The sequence below is a fragment of the Astatotilapia calliptera genome, chromosome 11, assembly GCF_900246225.1.
Source record: "Astatotilapia calliptera chromosome 11, fAstCal1.2, whole genome shotgun sequence".
Classification (NCBI taxonomy): Eukaryota; Metazoa; Chordata; class Actinopteri; order Cichliformes; family Cichlidae; genus Astatotilapia; species Astatotilapia calliptera.
Window position 1 is genome coordinate 31,679,768 of NC_039312.1, and position 22,891 is coordinate 31,702,658.

The following is a 22,891-nucleotide window of genomic DNA, read 5'->3' on the forward strand; positions in this document are numbered from 1 at the left end:
TGCTCTCTATGGTGCACGAGTAAAATTTCCTGAGCACCTTGGAGGGCAGTTGGAAGTCTCTCAAGCGTCTGAGGTGGTAGAGACGCTGACGGGCCTTTTTCACCACGGAGTTGATGTGACAGGACCATGGTATTTGAAGCTGTCCACTCTCTCCACTGGGCACTCGTTGATGACAGGGGTCTGGTAGTTCCTCTCCTGCTTAGTGCTGAAGTCCACTATCAGCTCCTTTGTCTTACTGACGTTTAGAAGGAGGTTGTTCCTCTGGCACCAGTTCTCCAGATTCCTAATCTCCTTCAGGTAGGCCGTCTCGTTGTTATCAGAGATCAGGCCCACCACGACGGTGTCGTCAGCAAACTTGATGATGGTGGTGGAGCTGGTAGTGGCCACGCAGTCATATGTGTACAGAGAGTACAGCAGGGGGCTCAGAACACACCCCTGGGGGGCTCCAGTGCTGAGAGTGGTGGAGGCTGAGACATGTCCGCCCATCCTTACTGCCTGTGGTCTGCCAGTTAGGAAGTTGGAGATCCACTGACACATAGATGAGCTGAGTCCCAGATGCTCCAGCTTGGTGGTGAGTGTGGAGGGAATTATGGTGTTAAATGCAGAGCTGTAGTCTATGAAGAGCATTTTAACATAATTCCCCCTTCTAGTGTCCAAGTGAGTGAGTGATGTGTGGAGGAGATGAAAGATGGCATCGTCTGTGGAACGATTTGGACGGTAAGCGAACTGTAGTGGGTCCAGTGTGTCTGGTAGTGAAGAAATGATGAAGTCTCTGACCAGGCGTTCAAAGCACTTCATCACTACTGAGGTGAGGGCTACAGGGCGATAGTCATTGAGAGAAGCAGGGTGGGGTTTCTTCGGGACAGGAACAATGATGGACTCTTTGAAGCATGTGGGGATCACCGACTGAGATAAAGAGATGTTGAATATCTCAGTGAACACAGGAGCTAGCTGGTATGCGCAGTCTCTTAGGATACGACCTGGGATGCCGTCTGGTCCTGCTGCTTTCCTGGTGTTCACTCTCTTGAAGGCTCTCCTTACTTCATGCTCGGAGATGACGAGCACGTTTCCGGTGCTGGCAGTATCTTCCTGTCTGCAGCCGTTAGCGCCGCTAACACTAGCATTGTTGGAACTTGAACTCAGATCACTGGATTCAAAGTCCAGAGTGCTAACCGTTACACCATGGAACCCTGCTGAAAGCAGAAAAAAGTTCTCTGTCAAACACCCATAAAACTGTAGTTCCTGGTAAAGTGATGGGGTTTTTTACATGGCCGACGAGAGTTTGCGTGTCATACCTGCTGCGAATCCCACCTTGACATGACGCCAACAGAGGCTTGCATGTCCTCGTTAGTATAGTGGACAGTATCTCCGCCTATCACGCGGAAGACCGGGGTTCGATTCCCCGACGGGGAGTGAGCAGTCTCCTTCTCTGCTCTGCCTTTTACCTGGAATGACCACACACCCGTTAATCGCACGCTACGTGCATTTTTTTGTACAGAGTCCATCATTCAAAAAGACCCTGTGGAATTTCTCCACCACATCCTAGTCGATCTAACAATCTAGTCCTATAATGGGTTTGAAAACACATCAATTCCACCTGTGCACTCATAAGTCAAAAATGTCTTCTAGGCAAGAGCTCCCATGAGAAGAGAAGCTTGTCCAAGAGAACTCTGCTTGTCCAGCGTTTTCTCTGCTTTACTTGCGTCCCTATTAACAAATAAGTCTCGTGTGTTTGTCTTCTGTAGGTTGTGTGCTAGCCTGACAAAGAACATCAAAGAGCTTGTCAACAAGAAGATCAGCTCCCATTTGAAGAAATGCTATCTCGAGATCACAATTTGGATTGTCAATATAACCATAAATGGGGGAATGCTTGAAAAATGACACAAATGGGAGTTCCCCGCTTCTCACTAGTCCTACATGATCTGTCATAAAAGTCCTCAAATTTAAGAAGGCATCGAATTGCCCCTCTAATGACGAGAGGGTGTGCACGCTCCGTTTCCGTAGTGTAGTGGTTATCACGTTCGCCTAACACGCGAAAGGTCCCTGGTCCGAAACCAGGCGGAAACATGCTTCTTTGTTTCCCGATACAAAAGTGTCTGCCTGCAGGCATTACTTTATCTTATGGGGTTGTACTGCTGTTTGGCACAAAGAGGAGTGAAAGTACTCAAATCTTGTACAGGGCTCTGACGCTTGTAACCTTTGGATGCTCATGTTGTAAAAAGTTGTCTATAGCCCAAATTTCAGGAAATTTCACACAAACCAACATGTCTCCAGTCACCATATTTACTGAAGATGCAGGCACAGACTAAGCTCTTGGAAATGAGTGTCTCTAGCTGGCCTGCCCAGGACTTGGGCCTATTTTCAGCCAATGCACAACGTGATCAACCGCATGGCCTCTTTAGATAACAGTTCTGGGCTTCTTAGGGCAGCATATGTCGAGCTGCGCTTGCTTCAGAGAACTCCTAAATGTCAAAAGTTTTTAAGTGAGCCTAACATCGAGACTATAGTTCAGAGTACTTGCTAGCGAGCGTCTGTCTCTTCTCCATGGTTCCTTCTGTTCAAGGGCATGATAGTAACCTGCCATCAGATTTGTCAGATTGGCCAGATTACTGATTGAGACACATTCCAAAGCCAAGCAAGCCATCACTCACCGTTTCCGTAGTGTAGTGGTTATCACATTTGCCTCACACGCGAAAGGTCCCCGGGCGGAAACATGGGTGTTTTGCTTCTTTGGTCACAAGGGAATTGATGTTCACTGTTTAGACAACTCTGCTTGTCCAGCATTTTCTCTGTTTTACTTGCGTCCCTATTGAGAAATAAGACTCCTAGTTTTGTCTTCTATAGGTTGTGTGCTAGCCAAGCAAAATGGTAAATGGCCTGTATTTATTTAGCGCTTTACTAGTCCCTAAGGACCCCAAAGCGCTTCACATATCCAGTCATCCACCCATTCACGCACACATTCACACACTGGTGATGGCAAGCTACATTGTAGCCACAGCCACCCTGGGGCGCACTGACAGAGGCGAGGCTGCCGGACACTGGCGCCAAAGGACATCAAAAAGCTTGTCAACCAGAAGCTCAGAGCCTTCAGTGGTGGCAACAGAGTTAGAAGTGAGAAGAGTACAAGCGGAATTGTTGCCTTGAGTCACGGAGGCCAATGAAAGATACAGCAGGACGCTGAAGTGGAAAGTGCAGTACAAGAGCATGAGCGAGGTTTGGTGCGGCATGAAGACCACGCGCAGATGGGATCAGCCAACAGAAGAGGAGTGGAATTGACTGGGCCACTAACTTGTTCTTTAAGTCATTAAACTCTCATGCTAGCTTGTGCTAATGCGGAGCAAAGGGCTAGAAAGCCAAATGAGGATCCACTGAGACTTGAACTCAGATCACTGGATTCAAAGTCCAGAGTGCTAACCGTTACACCATGGAACCCTGCTGAAAGCAGAAAAAAGTTCTCTGTCAAACACCCATAAAACTGTAGTTCCTGGTAAAGTGATGGGGTTTTTTACATGGCCGACGAGAGTTTGCGTGTCATACCTGCTGCGAATCCCACCTTGACATGACGCCGACAGAGGCTTGCAGGTCCTCGTTAGTATAGTGGACAGTATCTCCGCCTGTCACGCGGAAGACCGGGGTTCGATTCCCCGACGGGGAGTGAGCAGTCTCCTTCTCTGCTCTTCCTTTTACCTGGAATGACCACACACCCGTTAATCGCACGCTACGTGCATTTTTTTTGCACAGAGTCCATCATTCAAAAAGACCCTGTGGAATTTCTCCACCAGATCCTAGTCGATCTAACAATCTAGTCCTATAATGGGTTTGAAAAAACATCAATTCCACCTGTGCACTCATAAGTCAAAAATGTCTTCTAGGCAAGAGCTCCCATGAGAAGAGAAGCTTGTCCAAGAGAACTCTGCTTGTCCAGCGTTTTCTCTGCTTTACTTGCGTCCCTATTAACAAATAAGTCTCGTGTGTTTGTCTTCTGTAGGTTGTGTGCTAGCCTGACAAAGAACATCAAAGAGCTTGTCAACAAGAAGATCAGCTCCCATTTGAAGAAATGCTATCTCGAGATCACAATTTGGATTGTCAATATAACCATAAATGGGGGAATGCTTGAAAAATGACACAAATGGGAGTTCCCCGCTTCTCACTAGTCCTACATGATCTGTCATAAAAGTCCTCAAATTTAAGAAGGCATCGAATTGCCCCTCTAATGACGAGAGGGCATGCACGCTCCGTTTCCGTAGTGTAGTGGTTATCACGTTCGCCTAACACGCGAAAGGTCCCTGGTCCGAAACCAGGCGGAAACATGCTTCTTTGTTTCCCCATACAAAAGTGTCTGCCTGCAGGCATTGCTTTATCTTATGGGGTTGTACTGCTGTTTGGCACAAAGAGGAGTGAAAGTACTCAAATCTTGTACAGGGCTCTGATGCTTGTAACCTTTGGATGCTCATGTTGTAAAAAGTTGTCTATAGCCCAAATTTCAGGAAATTTCACACAAACCAACATGTCTCCAGTCACCATATTTACTGAAGATGCAGGCACAGACTAAGCTCTTGGAAATGAGTGTCTCTAGCTGGCCTGCCCAGGACTTGGGCCTATTTTCAGCCAATGCACAACGTGATCAACCGCATGGCCTCTTTAGATAACAGTTCTGGGCTTCTTAGGGCAGCATATGTCGAGCTGCGCTTGCTTCAGAGAACTCCTAAATGTCAAAAGTTTTTAAGTGAGCCTAACATCGAGACTATAGTTCAGATTCCTTGCTAGCGAGCGTCTGTCTCTTCTCCATGGTTCCTTCTGTTCAAGGGCATGATAGTAACCTGCCATCAGATTTGTCAGATTGGCCAGATTACTGATTGAGACACATTCCAAAGCCAAGCAAGCCATCACTCACCGTTTCCGTAGTGTAGTGGTTATCACATTCGCCTCACACGCGAAAGGTCCCCGGTCCGAAACCGGGCGGAAACATGGGTGTTTTGCTTCTTTGGTCACAAGGGAATTGATGTTCACTGTTTAGACAACTCTGCTTGTCCAGCATTTTCTCTGTTTTACTTGCGTCCCTATTGAGAAATAAGACTCCTAGTTTTGTCTTCTATAGGTTGTGTGCTAGCCAAGCAAAGGACATCAAAAAGCTTGTCAACCAGAAGCTCAGAGCCTTCAGTGGTGGCAACAGAGTTAGAAGTGAGAAGAGTACAAGCGGAATTGTTGCCTTGAGTCACGGAGGCCAATGAAAGATACAGCAGGACGCTGAAGTGGAAAGTGCAGTACAAGAGCATGAGCGAGGTTTGGTGCGGCATGAAGACCACGCGCAGATGGGATCAGCCAACAGAAGAGGAGTGGAATTGACTGGGCCACTAACTTGTTCTTTAAGTCATTAAACTCTCATGCTAGCTTGTGCTAATGCGGAGCAAAGGGCTAGAAAGCCAAATGAGGCTCCACTGAGACTTGAACTCAGATCACTGGATTCAAAGTCCAGAGTGCTAACCGTTACACCATGGAACCCTGCTGAAAGCAGAAAAAAGTTCTCTGTCAAACACCCATAAAACTGTAGTTCCTGGTAAAGTGATGGGGTTTTTTACATGGCCGACGAATTTTTCCGTGTCATACCTGCTGCGAATCCCACCTTGACATGATGCCGACAGAGGTTTGCAGGTCCTCGTTAGTATAGTGGACAGTATCTCCGCCTGTCACGCGGAAGACCGGGGTTCGATTCCCCGACGGGGAGTGAGCAGTCTCCTTCTCTGCTCTTCCTTTTACCTGGAATGACCACACACCCGTTAATCGCACGCTACGTGCATTTTTTTTGCACAGAGACAATCATTCAAAAAGACCCTGTGGAATTTCTCCACCAGATCCTAGTCGATCTAACAATCTAGTCCTATAATGGGTTTGAAAAAACATCAATTCCACCTGTGCACTCATAAGTCAAAAATGTCTTCTAGGCAAGAGCTCCCATGAGAAGAGAAGCTTGTCCAAGAGAACTCTGCTTGTCCAGCGTTTTCTCTGCTTTACTTGCGTCCCTATTAACAAATAAGTCTCGTGTGTTTGTCTTCTGTAGGTTGTGTGCTAGCCTGACAAAGAACATCAAAGAGCTTGTCAACAAGAAGATCAGCTCCCATTTGAAGAAATGCTATCTCGAGATCACAATTTGGATTGTCAATATAACCATAAATGGGGGAATGCTTGAAAAATGACACAAATGGGAGTTCCCCGCTTCTCACTAGTCCTACATGATCTGTCATAAAAGTCCTCAAATTTAAGAAGGCATCGAATTGCCCCTCTAATGACGAGAGGGTGTGCACGCTCCGTTTCCGTAGTGTAGTGGTTATCACGTTCGCCTAACACGCGAAAGGTCCCTGGTCCGAAACCAGGCGGAAACATGTGTCTTTGTTTCCCGATACAAAAGTGTCTGCCTGCAGGCATTACTTTATCTTATGGGGTTGTACTGCTGTTTGGCACAAAGAGGAGTGAAAGTACTCAAATCTTGTACAGGCCTCTGACGCTTGTAACCTTTGGATGCTCATGTTGTAAAAAGTTGTCTATAGCCCAAATTTCAGGAAATTTCACACAAACCAACATGTCTCCAGTCACCATATTTACTGAAGATGCAGGCACAGACTAAGCTCTTGGAAATGAGTGTCTCTAGCTGGCCTGCCCAGGACTTGGGCCTATTTTCAGCCAATGCACAACGTGATCAACCGCATGGCCTCTTTAGATAACAGTTCTGGGCTTCTTAGGGCAGCATATGTCGAGCTGCGCTTGCTTCAGAGAACTCCTAAATGTCAAAAGTTTTTAAGTGAGCCTAACATCGAGACTATAGTTCAGATTCCTTGCTAGCGAGCGTCTGTCTCTTCTCCATGGTTCCTTCTGTTCAAGGGCATGATAGTAACCTGCCATCAGATTTGTCAGATTGGCCAGATTACTGATTGAGACACATTCCAAAGCCAAGCAAGCCATCACTCACCGTTTCTGTAGTGTAGTGGTTATCACATTCGCCTCACACGCGAAAGGTCCCCGGTCCGAAACCGGGCGGAAACATGGGTGTTCTGCTTCTTTGGTCACAAGGGAATTGATGTTCACTGTTTAGACAACTCTGCTTGTCCAGCATTTTCTCTGTTTTACTTGCGTCCCTATTGAGAAATAAGACTCCTAGTTTTGTCTTCTATAGGTTGTGTGCTAGCCAAGCAAAGGACATCAAAAAGCTTGTCAACCAGAAGCTCAGAGCCTTCAGTGGTGGCAACAGAGTTAGAAGTGAGAAGAGTACAAGGGGAATTGTTGCCTTGAGTGACGGTGGCCAATGAAAGATACAGCAGGACGCTGAAGTGGAAAGTGCAGTACAAGAGCATGAGCGAGGTTTGGTGCGGCATGAAGACCACGCGCAGATTAGATCAGCCAACAGAAGAGGAGTGGAATTGACTGGGCCACTAACTTGTTCTTTAATAAACATCTTAAGTAGTGTAATCGGTTATTTGTCCAGCCTTAACAAGATTTGCAATGTAATTGCACTGTCCACCAAATCTTCCGTCCTGCAACACTCCACATCATCTGGGACTGGCTATAAACAAGAGTCAACCAGTAGTGCACTTTCATCCGACAGTTTCAGTCGATAAGTCGGTCTTTTTCACGTGTAACATTCCCTTCTCCGGATCCAGAAACTCCTTACTCTCACCCCTGAAAGATCTATAACATCTGGCTTTAAACATTATTCTGTATTGGTCATCTGGACACCATTGAGGTAGGTCCCTCACATCGTTAAAAGCAGAGCAAGCTTTGGCAGTGCATGTGGTGTAATAACATACTATATACAGTAGAATTAAAAAAAATAAATATACAATAAGATAAAAATAGAATACAAATACAAATGCTATATACAACTGAGTAAGAATACAACGATGACAGAAAGGATTATTGCACTTAGTATTATTGCATATGTATGGATGTGTGTGCTTGATCAGTTAAAGTCTTTATTATGGAGTCTGACAGCAGTGGGGAGGAAAGACCTGCGAAATCTCTCCGTCCCACACCGTGGGTGCCGCAGTCTCCCACTGAAGGAGCTGCTCAGTGCTGTCACAGTCTGCTGCACGGGGTGGGAGATGTTGTCCAACAGGGATGACAGCTTAGCCACCATTCTCCTGTCACTCACCACCTCCACTGGGTCCAGAGGGCATCCTAGAACAGAGCTGGCCCTTCGGATCAGCCTGTTCAGTCTCTTCCTGTCCCCAGCAGAGATGCTGCCGCCCCAGCAGACCACACCATAAAAGATAGCAGAAGCCACAACAGAGTCATAAAAGGTCTTCAGGAGTGGGCCCTCCACTCCAAATGACCTGAGTCTCCGCAGCAGGTACAGCCTGCTCTGCCCTTTCCTGTAGAGGGCGTCTGAGTTATGAGTCCAGTCCAGTCTATTGTTCAGATGAACACCAAGGTACCTGTAGCTGTCCACAGCCTCAATGTCCATACCCTGGATGTTCAGTGGTTGCAGTGGAGAATGCTTGTGCCTGCGGAAGTCTACCACCAGTTCCTTGGTTTTACTGGCGTTGATCTGGAGGTAGTTCAGCTGGCACCAGTCCACAAAGTCTTGGGTCAGACCTCTGTACTCCTTGTCATCCCCATCAGTGATGAGGCCGACTATTGCAGAGTCATCAGAGAACTTCTGCAGGAAGCACTGGGTGGAATTGTGGGAGAAGTCTGCAGTGTAGATGGTGAAGAGGAACGGAGCCAGAACCGTTCCCTGTGGGGCCCCCGTACTGCAGACGACCCTGTCCGACACACAGCCCTGAGTCCTCACATACTGTTTAGTTGAGTTAGCCTGGCTAGCTTGTACAATTAGATTTTCCAAAATAAAATGGTTTGAAAATGATAAAAATGACACTGCAGTACTGAGAGGAAGTAGAATTTGGGGGGGGGGGGGGGGGGAGGAGAAAAACTTGATAAGCAACATGTCTGTGAATGTTCTCAGTCATCCAGGTCATCGTAGTCAAAGGAGCTTGCAAAGAAAAGCGTCTGGACTTCTTTAAGTTACTTGAAGACGTTTCACCTCTCATCCGAGAAGCTTCTTCAGTTCTAAGGTCAAATGGTGGAGAGTCCCAGATATAAACCTAGTGGGAGTGACCCCCCACAGAGGGACAAAAGGACCCCCTGATGATCCTCTAATCGCCTGAGCCAAGGTGTGAAACTGGGTGTGGGCCCCAATCAGCCAGAGTTTCGGGTGTGTTCATTGTGAAACCTGGCCCCACCTTATCATGCGAATTCCTGAGATCAGATGGCCCAGGATGTGAGTGGGCGTTAAGGCGTCTGGGAAAGGATCTCAAAACTGGATTATAGATGGCAGAGAGTTGGTGTCGTAAACCCCCACCTCTGTTCAAAGATGGTCGCTCACAGTGGACATAGATGGCTTCTTTCACTCCTCTTTCAAACCATCTGTCCTCTCTGTCCAAAATGTGACTGTTGATAAGCAACAAAAATTGGACTTTGTTATAGTGCAAATATTCAAATCTGTAATTTGAACTTGCTACATATGATGAATGATAAAATGCTATGATGCATAAAGACACAAAAGTATTTCCAAAAAGGTTTGTTTTTTAACAAACCCTTGAAATTTTATTTTAAAAATGTATTTCCATGTATTTCCTTTGTATTTCCATGTTTGTGCTATATTCTTTGTACAATCTACACAGACCTCAGTTTACAGGTTGTTGAACTTCTGGGGACATCTGTTTGTGGAGGGCAGTAAGGGAAGAGAAATTGTCTCATGATGTTAGGACCTTCAGCGCGAAAAAGGATACCTTTTGAAGGTATTGCATGTAAATGATGAAAGTCTGATGACAAAACACAATTAATAAAATCTCCCAAATTCAAATTTGGAGCTGTTCCAGAAGAGGGTCCTGACCAATCAATCAATCTTTATTTATAAAGCACTTTTCATACAAAAAAAATGTAGCACAAAGTGCTTTACATGGTTAAAAGCAGCCCACCGCACCCCACCTTCCAACTCACTCCCCACACTCTCATTAACATAAACGATGTGAATACACGCATATCCCCCCCCCCCCCCCCCCACACACACACACACACACACACACACACAAAGAGTTAAATTGGGCTCGGTACGCATGAGCCAAGTGAGGAAACACTATAACAGGGGAGCCGTCTGCACCAGGAGCCGGTCACAGACCGCAGCCTCCAGGCTGGCCACACAGCAGGAGGGAGGCAAAGAAGCCTCCCAGCCGGGCTGAGAGGACCCCCTGTGCCCCAGCAGCCACGGTCGATCAAAGCCCCGGTGCAGAGAGCGCCCTCTGAGGAAACACTGGAGATATGACACAATAGGATATATACAGGGTAAAACGATAAAATAAATGAGAACGGGATACAATATAAATATAAATAGAATAAGAAGATTAAAAAATGAATAAGAATAAAATCAATAAACGTTAAATAAAAGTTAAATTAAAAAGGTGGGTCTTGAGCCTGTTCTTAAAAACATGTACGTTCTCTGCGGCCCTGAGGTCCTCCGGCAGGCTGTTCCACAGGCGAGGACCATACCATTGAAAAGCTGCCTCTCAAAAGGCCAGTACCAGAGGACCTCAGGGTCCGCAAGGGTTCATATGATAAAAGCAGATCTGAGAGATAAGAAGGCCCAAGACCATTAAGACATTTAAAAACCAATAAAAGAACTTTAAAATGAGGGCTTTGTCTCTCATTCTAGTTTTAAATATCCTGGAAACTACATATAAGCTTGCAGTCTGATTGCATTTATTTGTGTATGTGATTCAACTCTTGAGCGATTGTGGCCCAAGAGTTGAGAGGTCGCCTTATTATTGGAAGGTTGCTGGTTCGAGCCCCGGCTTGGACAGTCTCAGTTGTGGTGTACTTGGGTAAGACACTTCACCTGTTGCCTACTGGTGGTGGTCAGAGGGCCCGGTGGTGCCAGTATCTGGCAGCCTGACCTATGTCAGTGCGCCCCAGGGTGGCTGTGGCTACAATGTAGCTGCATCACCAGTGTGTGAATGACTGAATGTGTAAAGCGCTTCGGGGTTGTTAGGGACTAGTAAAGCGCTTTACAGACCATTTATTTATACGGCAGTAAAAGAAAGTTTTAAAAAAATTTGTTTATTTATTTATTATTACAATAAAAATGAGAGTTTGAACTGTAAAGAATTGAATAACAGCAATGAGGTAAATGTGGAAACATCCTTTGTTTTTATTTCATAAGTCAAGCAAGTAGTTCTTTTTTTCTCTTCCTGAAGTCTAGTGACCTCACCTGGGAATTAATGTTTACGTTCACCTATATAACTATATGAGTCTAGTTTGGATTGCATGGCTCAAAAACGAATTACATTCCTTTATGAATAGGCTGTATCTGTCTTTAGTTTTGACAAATGCAAAGGAATAAATTACAACTACTAAAAATCTGTAATTTTATTGAGTGAGCTGACCTGGAGTGAGCACTCCACCCTCCTTATCTGAACTCCCAGTTCAGTGACCAGACCCAAGAATGGATTTTTATAATGTTGTGTTTATTCTGTACTATGTATTTAGTTTTAACAACAACTAAAAATTGGTATTGTTACAGAGTGACTTTACTTGTCTTGGGTGAGGGACTAAGCTTATAATACACACATACAGGAGAATTTATTTTCAGATCTCCTAAAATAAATAAGGAAATAAATAAACAATACAACTTAATTTGATAATCCTTTCATAAAACAGGTTATAGTATTTAAGAGGGAAAAATAGTGCTTACTAAATGAAAGAGAAAATAAATAGATTCATAGTGGCAAATGTTAGAGGACACTCACAAAACAAATCCTTGAAATGTTCCTTCTTAGTGTCAAACACATTCCTAATTGTCTAGATCAGAATTCCCTACAAAGCTGAATACAGTGGCTTGCAAAAGTATTCGGCCCCCTTGAACTTTCCCACATTTTGTCACATTACAGCAACAAACATAAATCAATTTTATTGGAATTCCACGTGAAGGACCAACACAAAGTGGTGTACACGTGAGAAGTGGAACGAAAATCATACATGATTCCAAACATTTTTTACAAATAACTGCAAAGTGGGGTGTTCATAATTATTCAGCCCCCTGAGTCAATACTTTGTAGAACCACCTTTTGCTGCGATTACAGCTGCCAATCTTTTAAGGTACGTCTCTACCAGCTTTGCACATCTAGAGACTGAAATCTTTGCCCATCCTTCTTTGCAAAACAGCTCCAGCTCAGTCAGATTAGATGGACAGCGTTTGTGAACAGCAGTTTTCAGATCTTGCAACAGATTCTCGATTGGATTTCGATCTGGACTTTGACTGGGCCATTCTAACACATGGATATGTTTTGTTTGAAACCATTCCATTGTTGCCCTGGCTTTATGTCGTTGTCCTGCTGGAAGGTGAACCTCCGCCCCAGTCCCAAGTCTTTTGCAGACTCCAAGAGGTTTTCTTCCAAGATTGTCCTGTATTTGGCTCCATCCATCTTCCCATCAACTCTGACCAGCTTCCCTGTCCCTGCTGAAGAGAAGCCCCCCCCAGAGCATGATGCTGCCACCACCATATTTGACAGTGGGGATGGTGTGTTCAGAGTGATGTGCAGTGTTAGTTTTCCGCCACACTTAACATTTTGCATTTTGGCCTAAAAGTTCCATTTTGGTCTCATCTGACCAGAGCACCTTCTTCCACATGTTTGCTGTGTCCCCCACATGGCTTGTGGCAAACTGCAAACGGGACTTCTTATGGTTTTCTGTTAACAACGGCTTTCTTCTTGCCACTCTTCCATAAAGGCCAACTTTGTGCAGTGTACGACTAATAGTTGAACTATGGACAGATTCCCCCACCTGAGCTGTAGATCTCTGCAGCTCGTCCAGAGTCAGCATGGGCCTCTTGGCTGCATTTCTGATCAGCGCTCTCCTTGTTCGGCCTGTGAGTTTAGGTGGACAGCCTTGTATTGGTAGGTTTACAGTTGTGCCATACTCCCTCCATTTCGCTTGAACTTCAAGCGATCATTCAGAGCACTGTTCAAGCCTTGAATAGTGCTCCGTGGGATGTTCAAGGCTTGGGAAATCTTTTTGTAGCCTAAACGTGCTTTAAATTTCTCAATAACTTTATCCCTGACCTGTCTGGTGTGTTCTTTGGACTTCATGGTGTTGTTGCTCCCAATATTCTCTTAGACAACCTCTGAGGCCATCACAGAGCAGGTGTATTTGTACTGACATTAGATTACACACAGGTGCACTCTATTTAGTCATTAGCACTCATCAGGCAACGTCTATGAGCAGCTGACTGCACTCAGACCAAAGAGGGCTGAAGAATTACGCACACCCCACTTTGCAGTTATTTATTTGTAAAAAATGTTTGGAATCATGTATGATTTTCGTTCCACTTCTCACGTGTGCACCACTTTGTGTTGGTCTTTCACGTGGAATTCCAATAAAATTGATTCATGTTTGTGGCTGTAATGTGACAAAATGTGGGAAAGTTCAAGGGGGCCGAACACTTTTGCAAGCCACTGTAACTAAGTCTCAGTAATCCAATTAAAAGACTCATCAGACTTGTCTCCTAATGGGTACTTTGCAAGAAACTGAGATACACCAGCAGGTTTAACAAAACAGCATTATTTGAATAAAATGGATCCCTAATGTATTGCTTCAATGTCGCACAAGTGGTGTCAAATATACTACCTTTAAATACAAAACTGAAATAGGAGAAAGGTTGAATGTTTACAATTCAGACTTAATGCACACAAAACATGCCGTTTTATACCTAGACTAATATAATTAACTAATAATAAATTTAAAGAGTGTACAATTTAAAGTAATCCTTTGAAAGAACAGTGTTGTAGCACAGTCCTCTGGAAGTCAATCTCACACGTTCAAACAAGCATCTGAAATGAGATAAAACCACTTAAATATTCAGAGAAAACTCATTCTGTGTGTGTGTGTGTGTGTGTGTGTGTGTGTGTGTGTGTGTGTACCATCAAGTTTCTTCCTGCTCTTCTGCACAGGCTGTTTTGTCCATGTCACTTTGAAGTCAGTCACACCCTGCTTAGCGAGTGTTGCTTGCAGCTAAATATGAAGAAAGAGGATTAATTATGTTAGATACCCTTACTGTAAGTCACCTCTGAAACACGTGATTTCAGAAGTGGAGAAATTCCCCATGCTATGCAATTTTTTAACTATCATTGACAGTTAGAAAGGGTCCTAGCTGAATCTTAGTAAAATAAGCACAATAAAATGAGTAAACATTTTTTTCCCTACAAAAATAATATTATTTTAACTACAACCTGAGGAAGACTTGAAACAAACAAATTCTCACATCAAAAGACATGAGTTTGTCTTATTTAACCTCTTAACACCCAAACTCTTCCATGACATGCATTTTTAATTTCTCTTTGATATTTGGGCTTAAAGTAAAAAAAAAAGAATTCCCAGATTTTGTTTTTTTAAATGTTTTTTGTTTCTGAGAAAAATTAGATCCACATATGAGGACATATGTTTAAAGTTCCGATAGAACAGTGGCAGTATGATGTCCTCTTAAGTGGATATCAGGCCCTTGTAGAGCAGAATTTATTATTTTGGGTCAGACATCCCAAAATGTGATGTCCACATATGTGGACGCCAGGTCCTAGGAGGGTAATTGTCTATCTGATAGACTCCAATTTCCAGTGTCATTGCTATACAGCTTGATCTAGCCATAAACCAGACTTTGCCCAATTAGTGAAATGTCTTAAAGATATAAAGGTGTGGATGATTTCCCGCTTCTAAATTCAGATAAAACTTTTACCTAAAAATCTTAGTAATATAGAATCTACCAGACGCTTACTCTGTATGGCATCACTTTAGCATCCACTATTGGAAATAGGCCTTTCAGACCTAACATTTCTCTCTCCCATTTTTTTTAATCTCACTTACTGAGTGCTGCAGGATTCTGTCTTGGACCTACACTATTCATTTATTTCGATGGCTTAGTACAAAATCTAAATGCATCTGTCCATTTTAGTGCAGATGATACAATTATTTATTGCTGTGCTTGTACCATGGGCGTGGTTTTCAAACAGTTACAGCTAGCTCTAATTAATGTATACACTCACAGCTGTGTGGGCTCCGAATGGTTTTAAATGCAAAAAAGGCCATGTTGTTCTTAATAGAAATAAGGGGGCCTGCAGTTTTTCTGTTTCTTGTATTTTCTCAAGGCATTTCTATTGAAACTTTGACCTCACATTAGGTATTGTGATTGATGATAATCTTTCCTCTAGGCCACACCTGTTAAAGAAACTTAAGGTGAAGTTGGGGTTCTTTTTCCAAAATGGGTTGTGCTTCTCTTTCACTGCAACAAAAAAGGCTTAGCGCTACCACCTTTTTATCACTCCTGGATTACAGTGACATAATGTACCATGTCGACCAATCAAAACATGACATTTAGTTGTTTAGGGAGGGGGAAGTTTTAGGAGTAATGGTGGTGTTTTGAGATGTGAGAGATTTGCGAAATTTAGCGCAAATCTTGTGTAGTTAGTGTGTAGTGTAGTCAATAGTTTTGTTGTGTGTGTCAGAACAATGAGGCGACTACTGAATGTTACAGGTGTTACAGGAGTGATACATCTCCTGCTGTCAGGCCTGCAGGTATCAGGCTGTTGTTCTCATTTATCTCATAGTGGACAGAAATTATTTTTTGGAGTGGCACAAAGAATTTGTGTGGCATCACATTTGATGCAGAACACATGATTGTTCTGTAAATAGTTTTACATGTTTATTTAAAAAATGCCTTGGCAGCATTTTTAGGTAAACAGCTGCAAAAAAACTTTGCACAACTCAGTAACTTTTTTGAAGAAGTAACTATATAATTAATTGCCCAACATCGGTCATTATATACTGTATTTTGCAGACAGAGTTACAGGACTCTCTCCCAAACCACAGACTCATACTCATAATACAAGTCAGAGCTTTACTTAAAAAAAAGTTGTCTTTTCAAAATTGGAGTTCAAGTTATTTTTACTTCCAAGAGTGTACACAGGTCATGAAAAGATTATTTTAAATTTTCATTGTAAGTGGGCTAAAGCAGTTAATTAAAAGTAGTTTAACATAAATGTAAATGTTGAGATTTGATTATTTTAATAAACCATTTAACTTGGATGGATTCAATGCTGGCGTGATCACACTGCACACTTCTGCTGTTGCTCACAGTGGTCCAAGGGACCGCTCAGGCAGTTTGTGTGTTCGCTCAGACACATGAAAAATTAGAGGGAACATTGGACACAACACTGGCTGAGAGAATGGAGAAAGCTCTCTTATTGGTAATATTAATCAAGTGAGGCTAACTTGTTAACAAACACTATACCTGTTGCATCAGGGCAGCCTGGTTATCTGGATTTTCCAGGTCGACATCAGTTTGGATATTCATGCTCACCACTGTTTTCTTTGATTTGTAAACTACACAAAAACAAAACATTTCCAAATAAATCATATGGAATTTGACAAGTACTTGTCTTAGAGGAAGTTATTAATAATATATAAGTATATTATTAGATTCAAATAGAATGTCTTAAACATTAACCAAAACCCTGTTAAAATATACAGAACACAGTCACAACATTAAGATGCCATGTTTGGAGAGATGCTATTAAGTGCACCTCTTTGACCTAAACGAATATCATAGCTTTTATTGTTCTTTTTTTATATAAATTTGTCAAATTTTCTACTTGTCTTTGCGCTGCATGCGGATAAAGTGACTACATTTTTTTTGGAAATATAAAGCTTAAGATATCTAGGTAATGTTTAGACTTGCTAATACTGTAGATTTATTAATGGATTGAAGTTATTTTTGCAACTAGCATTGATTTAATACACTTTTAAATTTAAAAAAAAAAAAAAAGCAAATGCTGCAGGTGCACTTCGTTATTTGTATTTTTGTGCTGCTGATGACTTTGTTGTTTACATTTTTTAAAAATAGTTGTACTTTAACTGCTAAAGAAAAAAATCAAACTAGTTAAAGCCTTAGACTCAGCCTTCAGCAAATAGAGAATGTCACATGACCATCTTTGCCATTTATCAGGGGCAGAAAACAAGCAAACAGGCAAAAATATTTCTAGAATTAAACAAAGTATATTGTCTTCATTATATCTTGATTAGTGTGCAAGAAATATTTTCTGGTCATACCATCTCTGGAAATTCACTTGAGTGTTAAAACTAGGGAAATGTCATTCATACCTGCATAGCAGAAGAAAGGATATTGTTTAATGCATGGTTCGGTGGTCCAAGTTCCATCTCCCACCAATATAGCAGCGCAATGAAACTCATTGTTAGGTTGTCCTGTTTTCCAGTTCATGAATGTGCTGATTTGTTGAGTTTCTGACCAAAACCAGACTGGAGAAAAACTAAGGCCAATCCAAATTTCTTTTTCTTTATCCACAACTCTTCTGACTTTATCAAATGTTTCCACATCAAGGATTTGTGCCAGAGTTGAATTTTTGTTTTTGCAGCTGATTTTGGCCTCATTCCAAGTCACATATGTATTATTAACAATGTAATCACTGCCTGTTAAAGAAACAGAAGTTATAGATTCCATTAGTAACATTATACATATATTAATGATTTCATTTATGTTTTGAAAAATAGGCTATGCAGAAAAAAGCTGTGATTTAAATACACCATATAAATCATATGTTAGTACTGCATATATATAGTCTTTATATTTTCTTAATATTTATACTGAGTAGTTCAGGTTTGAGCTTCACTGGGAGACTTATTCCAGTCTCAAACTAGAATATTTAAAAGTTGTATTTTTATGTTTATTATTTATTTCATGTTTTGAGCCTCATTCTGCTAAATTAGTACCAAGGGTCAATTTAATCTACAGGAGTAAAACCTTACAACAAATGATCTCTTTATACCTACCGTCAAAACAAATGAAGCCAAGCATTTCTGTACATTTTACACTATACCATCCTCTGTAATTTGTGAACACACAATATCCAGGGCCAGTGTTGAGTGGCTGGCCAGGGCTCCAACTATAATATGTGGGTGGTCGTCCATCCAGCCAGGCCCAACCTACGTCTATATGAAGTCCGATCCAGGCTTTGCCGGTGTATACCCCGGCTGGAGTGTTCACCAGAGCAGTGTTGTTCTCTGGATAAGTAATTTGTGCAAGTCCAAGGTACTCCTTGATGCAGTAAGCATTGGCCTCATCCCAGGTCATATTCTCATTCACAAAGTAATAGATGTTTGGAAAGGAAGCAGTGGGGACACAGAAAGCTGAAGAAGGAAATGGATTTTTATTTGAGATTTTACTAAGAAATACTGTTTATTTATTCAGAATGCTTGTATACTTGGAGTTCTATAGAATTTTACTTTCTGCAGTAAAAGAATTCCTTAAATAAGATTTGCTCAGTAGATCAGTGATGGTTCAACTTATTAATATGTGGACAGAAACCACTTTTCATTTGTGCCTATGTCAGTGAATCTGAAAATTTCTAAACTGATAGTCACCCAGATTCCAGATTAATTTCGTTAATTTGTTACTTTTATTTAATTTAATTATATATGCATTTTTGTTGGAGTAAAGTCATAATGCTGGAGCAACAGCTCGCCCTCAAATATGAATTAATAAAACTTGCTCCATATTTGGTCAGTTATTACCTCTCTTTTAAAAAATTCAAGGTAGAAACAATTTATATTTGAAAAAAACAGTGAATTATTATATGCTGAATGAGAAATTACCAAACTGCTGGAATCTTACCTGAAAGCAGGAGAAGGACTAGAAACACATCCATGTTCACTCTGATTAACTGTGGAGGAAAAAAAAAGATTGTGTCATATCTGATTCAGCATAATGAATACACTGAAAGCTATAATAAATATAGAGCATTTTGTTAGAATGACATTGGTTAAAAAGTGATTAGAAAGGACAGTACATCAAAAATGTTTCCCCTCTCTCTCTCTCTCTCTAAATATACATAGAGAGAGAGACAGACAGACAGATAATATAAGACAAGAACTTGCCACACTTCTTGAGTTACCAAACACACACAGCTGCTCGTCACTGTGTGTTCTTTTCTCTTTGAGGTTGCTTTTATAATATAATGCAAATAAGTGGAAAGTTTAAAGTTAACTTGTGACACACCCTTGATGACACTGTGAGGCTTTCTCGTGACCGTCCCAAATAAACTGTGCTAACCTTAGAGCTTACAACTCCTTACAACTTCCATGATTTCTTATGAAATAATTATCTAGGTGGTTCATCATGTTGTTTATGAAAGCCCAACAGCAGCTGCCCTTCCTGAGGGTCCTCAGAAGGTACAAGCTGAACTCCAACCTGCTGCTGACCTTCTACCACTCATCCATTGAGAGCCTGCTAACTTACTACATCATGGTACACACACACACACACACACACACACACACACACACACACACACACACACACACACACACACACACACACACACACACAGTTTTTCCCCATTTCCTCTATGAATCACTACTGTGCAATACCTAATTCTATGTGAAATTACATAATGCTATTTATTACATATTACTTTTTAAAACTGGCTTGTATATTTGTACATTTTATATATTTTTCCTCTGTACTATACAAATACAGGCCATTTACCATTTTTTACCATTTAATACTGCCAATATGTGTATAGTGCTGCAGAACTGTGCTCTGTATCTCATTGTACAACTGCATAGCGACAATAAAGGCATTCTATCTTCTATTCATATCTATTAAGATATGTGTTCAAAGCACCAACATAAGTCACATTTTGTGTTTATATTGAGTTTTACCAAAGTAAATTACATCAGTGGTAAACTTACATTGTAATTTTTTCATTGTTTGTTTTTCAGGTCATGAATCAGGTTGATTTTCTTTCCACACACTGAAAAAACATTTGGGTAAATTGCAAGGTTGTGCTGATGTGCATGCAAACCTCCACTAATGATTCATTCAAATGTTCAGACCACATAATGTCAACCTGTAAAAATTCTATTAAAAATCCATATTACCTTACCGAAGACAATGGCACCCTCGAGGCAGACATGTTTGCTCGCTCCACTCTCGAATGTCGACTTTCTTTTGTTTTTTGTGTTTTCTGTTCTTTTTGCACTGGACAAGTGTTGTGCACTGTTAACATACATGAGACAGGCACTACTAGACATCGGCAACTCACACAATCATCTGGATTCTACTATTTTCTTACCACCTGAGCTTTCAGCTTTACCACTGGAGCTTTCAGCCATCGTTCTCCCCGGCAGCCACCGCAAACGCCACCACTCCCAGAAAGGCCACAAAGCACCGAGTCCAAGTGAGCCACCCTACCCCAGGAGAGTGCTTCGGAGATGGCAACGCAAACAAGGCAAGACTAAAAGCTCGGGCTAGCCAACCACCGCTACCCAGCCTCTTATTGACCAACGTGCGATCCCTGGAAAACAAACTCGACGAAATACGAGCCAGGATCACAACACAGAGGGAGATAAGAGAATGCCGCGCTCTTATTTTCACCAAGACCTGGCTCTCAGATAAAGTCCTGGAATGCGCCGTCCAGCTGCAGACTCACTCTGTACACATAGGAGACCAGACCACAGGAGTTCTCAGCTGTATTTTTGGCCATTGTTTACATCCTGCCGCGAGCTGACTGAAGTCAGACTGAACCCAGCGTCATGAAGTCATCAGTGCATTAGAGACATTTAGATGCTGCTTTTATTGTTGCTGGTGACTTCAATAAGTGCAATTTGCGGACTGTACTCCCAAAATATCACCAACACATGGCCATTCATACCCGTGACAAGAACACCTTGGATCACATTTACAGCAACATACACGGTTCATACAGGGCAGCACCACATCCCCACTTTGGACAGTCTTACCACATCTCTCTGTTCATGTACCCGGCTTACAGACAGAAGCTGAAACAATCAAACCCTGTCATCAAACCTGTTAAACTCTGGACCCCAGAGACTGAGCCCATCCTACAGGACTATTTTGCTCGAACAGACTGGGATGTGTTTCAAACTGCAGCCACCATGGAGAACTGCTCTGTCAACATACAGGACTATGCTGAGTATGTGACTGGGTACATCAGCACCTGTGTTGACAATATTGTGCCCACCACACAAATCAGAAGGTTCCCCAAGCAGAAGCCCTACATCAACAGTCAGGTACGACCCATGCTGCGTACTCGCTCTCTTGCACTCAAATTAGGCAATGAGACGGAGTACAAAGTCGCGAAGTATCAGAATCAGAATCAGAAGACTTTATTTATCCCCAAGGGGCAATTAACAAACAATATTGAACATTGAAGATAATAATAAATGCACAGAATATACAGTATATACAGTTTTAAAATTACACAGTTTTAAAATTAAAGTGACTAAAGGTGAATAAATAACTGCAAATAAAGTGTCAGTAGTATAAGAAGAGGGTAGTTTATGTTTCTGGTATGGGAAACGTTCTTACAAGCTGGAGTTAAAAACCAGAGTGGCTTTGGTGGCTATCCTCCTCTCAGTCCTGCAGGAAATGCAGTAGAGGCGTCACCCTAAGGGGAGCCATTGAAATGTGAGAGGGGTCGTTGATGATTTTGGCTGCCTGTCTAAGGGCCTGTTGGCTGAAAACCTGTGCCAGAGTTCTGACAGGCAGTCCAATGATTTTAGAGCACACTGATGCAGTGTGCTGCAGTCTCTTCCTGTTCTGAAGGCTGAGGGAGTGAACCAGCAGGTGATGGAGAAAGTCATGATGCTTTCCAGGAAGGCATAGTAAAAAGATGGATGTGCTGACTCCAAAGGAGTTGAGTTTCCTAAGGAGGTATAGCAGTTGGTGGCACCCCCTGAGAATCTCCTCTGTGTTGGCAGAGAATTTCAAGAGGTTGTCAAAGATGGTTCCCAGGTATTTGTACTCCTCAACTACCTCCACTGGCTTCCTGTTGATGGTGGTGGTGACTGAAGCAGCCAGATCCCTCTGTCTACTGGAGAAGGTCACCATCTCTTTGGTTTTACTCACATTCAATTCAAGTTTGGAGCTGTTACACCACTCTACAAACTCCTGCAGAGCGGGCCCATGGTGTTGTAAGGGGCCTGACAGCGGTGACAGCAGAACTGTGTCGTCAGCATATTTAACCTGGTGACAGTTGGGCTGCATGGATCTGCAGTCATCGGTGTAAAGGATGGAGAGCAGGGGGGAGAGCACACAGCCCTGGGGGGGAGCCAGTGGAGGTGGAATGGAAACCGGAAAGAGACTTGTTGACCCGAACTTTCTGAGTCCTGTTGGTCAAAAAGTCCAATATCCACAGGATTAGCTGATCATCCAGGTAAAATCGGGTGGAAAGTTTAGTGGTCAGGATATGAGGCTGCAGAGTGTTGAACACTGATGAGAAATCAGCAAACAGAAGTCTGGCGGAGGAGTCAGGGAGCTCCAGATGTTTGTGGATGGAGTCCAAGATGAAGATTTTGGCATCATCAACACCTCTGCATGCATGGTAAGCAAACTGGAGTGGGTCCATCAGGGGGTCAGTTGCTCTTACGATGTGCTGTTTTATGATCTTCTCCATGGCCTGAGTATGGACTGAGGAAAGCCATTACAGCAGCAAAGAGGCAGTACAGAGAGAAGTTGGATGGCTTCTATTCTTCTGCTGACCCCAGGCAGATGTGGCAATGCCTGCAGCACATCACAGAGTATAGGGCCACCACCGACATCATCAGCTCTCCAGGTGGTCTGCCGGATGACCTCAATGTGTTTTACACCAACTTTGAGATTGGCGCTGGCCTACATTAGGAGAAATATTCCAAACACTCTGGATCCCCTGCAGTATGCCTACCGGCCCAACAGGTCCACATCAGATGCCATCGCTAATGCCCTTCACTATTCCCTCTTCCACCTGGAAAATAATGACTCCTACATCAAGGTACTTTTGGT

The 22,891-nt window shown here is 42.7% G+C and overlaps 10 non-coding genes across 10 annotated transcripts; 8 read left to right on the forward strand and 2 right to left on the reverse strand.

Annotated features, from left to right (window-relative positions):
* The first annotated feature begins 1,341 nt into the window (after positions 1–1,341).
* trnad-auc (transfer RNA aspartic acid (anticodon AUC)) lies at positions 1,342–1,413 on the forward strand. The gene has a single exon. It is a non-coding gene; the product is annotated as a tRNA-Asp (tRNA).
* Positions 1,414–1,994: 581 nt separating this feature from the next.
* trnav-aac (transfer RNA valine (anticodon AAC)) lies at positions 1,995–2,067 on the forward strand. Its single transcript has one exon. It is a non-coding gene; the product is annotated as a tRNA-Val (tRNA).
* Positions 2,068–3,360: 1,293 nt separating this feature from the next.
* On the reverse strand, positions 3,361–3,432 carry trnaq-uug (transfer RNA glutamine (anticodon UUG)). Its single transcript has one exon. It is a non-coding gene; the product is annotated as a tRNA-Gln (tRNA).
* A 151-nt stretch (positions 3,433–3,583) lies between these two features.
* Positions 3,584–3,655, forward strand: trnad-guc (transfer RNA aspartic acid (anticodon GUC)). The gene has a single exon. It is a non-coding gene; the product is annotated as a tRNA-Asp (tRNA).
* Positions 3,656–4,237: 582 nt separating this feature from the next.
* trnav-aac (transfer RNA valine (anticodon AAC)) lies at positions 4,238–4,310 on the forward strand. Its single transcript has one exon. It is a non-coding gene; the product is annotated as a tRNA-Val (tRNA).
* Positions 4,311–4,895: 585 nt separating this feature from the next.
* Positions 4,896–4,968, forward strand: trnav-cac (transfer RNA valine (anticodon CAC)). The gene has a single exon. It is a non-coding gene; the product is annotated as a tRNA-Val (tRNA).
* A 462-nt stretch (positions 4,969–5,430) lies between these two features.
* trnaq-uug (transfer RNA glutamine (anticodon UUG)) lies at positions 5,431–5,502 on the reverse strand. Its single transcript has one exon. It is a non-coding gene; the product is annotated as a tRNA-Gln (tRNA).
* Positions 5,503–5,653: 151 nt separating this feature from the next.
* trnad-guc (transfer RNA aspartic acid (anticodon GUC)) lies at positions 5,654–5,725 on the forward strand. Its single transcript has one exon. It is a non-coding gene; the product is annotated as a tRNA-Asp (tRNA).
* A 582-nt stretch (positions 5,726–6,307) lies between these two features.
* Positions 6,308–6,380, forward strand: trnav-aac (transfer RNA valine (anticodon AAC)). Its single transcript has one exon. It is a non-coding gene; the product is annotated as a tRNA-Val (tRNA).
* Positions 6,381–6,965: 585 nt separating this feature from the next.
* trnav-cac (transfer RNA valine (anticodon CAC)) lies at positions 6,966–7,038 on the forward strand. The gene has a single exon. It is a non-coding gene; the product is annotated as a tRNA-Val (tRNA).
* Positions 7,039–22,891: the final 15,853 nt, after the last annotated feature.